This window comes from Heliangelus exortis, chromosome 2 (assembly GCF_036169615.1).
Source record: "Heliangelus exortis chromosome 2, bHelExo1.hap1, whole genome shotgun sequence".
Lineage (NCBI taxonomy): Eukaryota > Metazoa > Chordata > Aves > Apodiformes > Trochilidae > Heliangelus > Heliangelus exortis.
This window is the reverse complement of record NC_092423.1, coordinates 40493909-40499354: the sequence shown is the minus strand read 5'-3', so window position 1 is coordinate 40499354 and position 5446 is coordinate 40493909.

Sequence of the window (5446 nt, the reverse complement as noted above, 5' to 3'; positions counted from 1 at the left end):
CGTCCCGCCTCTCACAAAGGAGGCGCCGCCGGCAGCACAACGAGCGCGGTTTCCGCGCCATTCGCGGAGGTTCCGTGCGCCTGCGCCCTCCCTTATCCCGGGAGCCCGCGCGATCCTCCGGGGGTAGAGTGGCGGCAGGGGGGGGGGGGATGCCCGGCTTCGTCTCGGCAGCCCCTCGGGACCGCTGCCCCCTTCCCTCCGCTTTACACCGCCCCGCACACATCGGAATCCTCCCTCGTCCGGGCCTCTGCTCATGCACGCCGTGATAATCAATGTGGCTTCTCGTCTGCCCCCGTCCCGCCCCGCCCTCGGCGCGTTCTCCCGCGTTCTGCTTCGGCGCCGCGGGATTATTTTTAAAGTTAATACGCGTGGGTCCGCGTTATCAGTTGTGCTTTGTTATGGCAGAAGGTTGCTTAGCATGGGAGGTTGCTTTTGTTGTACAAATGCGAAAGTGAACCCATGTGCTTCAGTTTTGAATACTTCTAGGAAACAAAGGCCTAATTTTTTTTGCTTGCAATCTGAGAATTTCCATTTAACCAGGGAAGGCTCATCTTTTCTGCTCAGGCACATTGCAAGAGCTTCCTTGCTTTTGTTTTGTATCTTGTGTAGTTTTCTCCCTTTTTCCTTCAGCACGCAACAATAACGACAGCAGCTCCCACCTTGCTGGCAGCAAGAGGCACAGCACCAAGGCCAAACGGGTAAATTCTTTAGGCAAAAAAATTTCCGAAGATGATGAAAACGCTAGACTTGCTCTGTCTGCACGGGTGAGTGGGTGAAGGTGAGTATCCAGCAGCTGCAGCAGAAAATTGCCCTTTCCAGGAGCAGTGCTCTTCCCCCCTTTCCAAGCCTCTTGCTAGTAGCAGAAAGCTCATCCGCTGCTTCTGCCCTAGTCCTGCAACTTCCCTGCACTTCTCGAGGGGCCAGAGTTTCCTTTTGTGGGCAAGAAGCTGTTCTGCCCAAATGCCTGCACTGGCCAAGGTTGGTTATCTGCAGTTCACCGTGGCTGTAGCTAAGGAATGATCAGCCTATCGGAGTGTTCATGTATTGGCAAAAAGGAATGAGGAGCTCAGAGGGTGAGTCACAGCCAAGAGGCATTTCCCTAGAGAGCAACTACCTTTGATGCATCAGGCACACACTCCTGAGATTTTTAGACAAGCTCTGATGGCTTCTTCCACAGGTCTAGGACAATTGGCTGCCACCAACTGGCCGCGGGACACTTCTACACCCGCCACGGAGACCACTGCCTGCTGACCAGGAGGTGGCACTTGCTCAGGTCTGTGAACAGAACCTTGGGGACCTGGTGGCTCTGCTCACAGGGCTCTGTTTTTTACGAGGAAACTTGTGTATCGGGAAGTTCAAGTGTATGTGTCCCGCAATTTGTGACGTGAAAAATTAACGAGATAAAAGGAACTTGAATGAGTAATTTTTTCTGAAAGTGAAGTTAAATACAATTTTAGAAACCTATCAAAACACAGTTTCTTAAAGTGATGCTAAAAAAATGCACATATAGGACAAAAAAAAAATTTTAAAGTGATGTTAAACAAATGCAAATCAAACGCATCCAAAAACATTTTCTGAAAGTAATGTAAACAAATGCACTTATAAAACATCAAAACACATTTTAAAAAAATGATATTCATGACTGCGACTTGAAACAAGCTGTTCATACTGTGTTTGATTGAGCTGCCTTTGTTTCATTAATTTTTCATGTTACAAAGTCTGTGACTTCTACGCTTGAACTTCCCTATGTAAGTACGGTTCCCTTGTGAAAATCAGCGTCATGAACAGAGCTGCCGGCCCATCAAGATTCTCCTCATGGTGGTGAAGGTGGTTCTGTTCCTGAACCAGCACCACCTGCTGCTGGTGACCAGTTGTCACGGCTGTGGGTTGGCAGTGTGGAAGTGTTGGCAGTGTCCAGTTGTCCCCTCTTCCCCCCCATTCCCAGCAGCCGGCAGTGTTGAGTTTCCAACCACTGCTGTGGTAGCACAGCTCCCCTGGCAAGGTGTCCCCTGCTGCTCATCCATATGCAGCTAGACCTACAGTTTGAAGCTTTAACAGAACCTTGTCATGGGCTTGTCTTCATGGACATGACTCATACTGCTTCCCATCTTGACCATAAACAGTCGTGGTTATTTCTTGCATCTCTTGCAGACATGAAGCTGGAACTGTACATGCCAGCCTTTCCACTTTTTACTTGGTGAATCAGAACCACACAATCAATTAAAGAGCAAATTAGCTCACAGCGATAAATAAGGCAGCATGGGAAAAGACCTTCCTTGTCCTATAGGCATGCAAAATATTTCATTTTGTCTGGAAGTTTCTTGCTTGTCACTTAACTTCAAGAGTTTTGGTCACTCCTTAGCCAATTCTTGTTGAATTACAATTAAATTTTCATTCCTAGGAGGCTAGCCTGACATTTAGCCTCTGCTGATATCTTACTTTCCAAAGCCATTGGGAATCCATGTCATAATCTGTCTTTTATACGAGCTCCACTCCATTTGGCTTCAGTGGATAGATTTGCTCATCTCCCTTTTAAGTGTTACTTTATTAATAAGGCACTTAGTCTAGAAGATCAAATACTGTTCTGGCATAATCTGATTCTGATCCTAGCTGATGCTGCTTATAATCTATCTCCAGGAAGAAAAGGGAATGAGAATGATGGGCATGCTTAAATTCTGGAATGAAAATGCTTATCAGTCTTATCAGGTGGGTCACTGTAAAAATGGAGTATGAAGAAGCCATTGAAAATACATAAGGATTACACTAAAAATAAACAAAACAACAACAAAACCCCCACCATGTCCTGTTGTAAGAGACCATTAGTTGTGATGCTGTAATGAATATACAGTATTCACAAACTGGGGAAAAAAATGCGCTTTGAGGGGAATGATGGGCCCAGATCAGGCCCACTTGCTAAAGTGAAAGGGTATAAACTACTGGTATGGGATATTATTGCCTACAAATATAAAGACTGTGTAAACACTGTTTGGATTTGATTTTTATGTGTCACTCAGGAGAAACAAATGTTTGGTATTATTTTGTGATATAGCTTTTACCATGCATCTTTGAAAAGGTGAAAAAACATCACGTAATATTGTGAGATGCACATTCATGAAAGATGACCAACCACGTGAGGCCTTCAGGCAAAAGGAATTAAGAATGTTATTAATATTTGAGAGTTCCTGTTGACAGAGGATATGTTTATAATGGAGATGGATTTCTCAATACAGTTTTGTGACCTCTACAAGCAAATGTCCCTGTGATTACAGCACTGACAGATTTGCCTTTCTCTCCCTAGTATGCTCTAAATACCATATAAATTATATTTGCAAGGGCATTACAGCTGTTTACTGCATGACTATGAAAATAAAGGATTAATCACAGAGCAAATGGTACAGTAATACATAGCAGTAAATAGCTGCAGTATGTGTTATGAAGTCCATTTCAGACCATCCAATTTTGATCTTTTCAAGAGGAAATCTTCACAAGAAAATATCCACAGAAACTGATGAGGTGATTGTGCTTTAGAAAATACTTCTAGCAACAATTTTATTGATGATGCACAATATACAGTCAATCTGTTCTCTCAAAAGCTTACTAATAATATATTTCAGTTTTTATATTTTGCCTGTCCTCATTCCACATTGTATAATTTAGCAGAAGACTTTTGTACCTGGGATGGCTTGCATAATCAAAGAAATACATCATGACTTCAGTGCTGCTTCTTCTGAATTCTCTGTGGGAATACAGCCTTCTATTCAGCTCAACAATTACCTACTTATCTCAAATTTAAATGAACTCTCAGGTAAACAAGTATTTTCCAGACCACCAACAAAAAAACCCAAACAAAACACAAAACCAGCTTTTCCAAATATGTTTCACAAGACGCTTGAAATAAGGGTCTGTGAATGAGTTGACATTAAACAAGTTTTTTTTATGCAATAAATTCACCATATGAGGTGATACAACCTGCCAGCAGTTTTGTCTGTCTACTTATGTCTAGGCCATTAGGCCTCTGATGTATCAATAACTCTGTTTCTATTAGAGCAATGGATTTAAATGTTGACTTTCCTCGCATCTAATCCCCGCAGAAGAAAAAAAAAGGCTGAGAACCAGAGAGGAGTCAGGTAGCCTCTGACATGCACTGTGTGAGAAAGCTGCAGTACCTGTATCTGGGTATGGATGGGGAGGAGGACAATGGCGGGATCAGCAAGCTGCCAGGCCAACACTTGCTTTTGCTGTGTTTATTTTACAGAGGATGCAGCGTTGCAAACAGAGCCTTTCCCTAAGCCCATCTGCAACATCTTGCCTGTAACAGGTACCTCAGCTTGTCTAGGCAGCAACAATCCCAAAGGGATGGAGCTGAGGTGAATGACAGGTATTCCTGAATACTATAAACGCTGCGGCTGTTGAACATGCCCTTAAGGTCAGCTTCAGTTAACTGATACAAACTTCCTTTAAGTATCATCTTGTAGGAAGCGCCTAAAATAAATGGCCAGCACATTCTTATCCCAACAATGCATTTTATTTTTGTGACTGCAGAAGTAGGAATTAAAGCACTGCCCAAGCCAGGAACAGTACAGCTTGTGTGCTGAGGGACAAGCACTTGTTTCTCGGGCCACTTGTCAAAGTTCACTTAAGCCATTAGAGGGCAGAAACGGTGCTGTTCCCGGTTCGTGCTTCTGAAGGCAAACTTTACTTACGGATGCCAGTGGGAATTGACCGCCACGGCCATGCATCTTTCCAGCTTCCCCGGGGGCTCCTGTTAGGACTCCGACAGCGGGTGTTTCCATGAAGGACTTTCTAGGCCTGCAACTGTATAGGGAGACCTTCCAGCCACCTTCCAGTGAGGAAGGTGGAAGGGGGGGGCTATAAGAGATCTGGAGAGGGACTTGTTACGAAGGCATGTAGTGGCAGGACAAGAGTTAATGGCTCTTAACTGAAAGAGGGGAGATTTGGATTAGATATTAGGAAAGAAGTCTTCACTGTGAGGGTGGTGAGATAGTGGAACAGATTGTCCAGGGATGTCCTTTCCCTGGAAATGTTCAAGGCCAGGTTGGATGGGGCTTGGAGCAACTTGGTTTTGTGGGAGATGTCCCTGCCCACGGCAGGAGGGTTGGAACTGGATGATCTTTAAGGTCCCTCGCAAACCAAACCATCCTGTGATTCTACAGGGTCCTTCCCGGCCCCTACACCACCTCCCTCGCTTCCCGACAACGTGCCACCCCGACGACGGTCCAGCGGCACCAGCGGTTACCGGCAACCCGCTACGAGCCACCGCTCCTCCCGCTCCCGCCCCTCCCGCTCTCCTTCCCCGCGGGCGCGGAGGCAGGACGAGGGGAGAGTACCTTCGCCCCGCGCATGCGGTGTGTGCAGTGCGGGCGGGAAGCGCTGCGGCAGCCCGCTGGGACGGGCCGGGGCGGGAGGGAGAGAGGGAGGGAGAAGG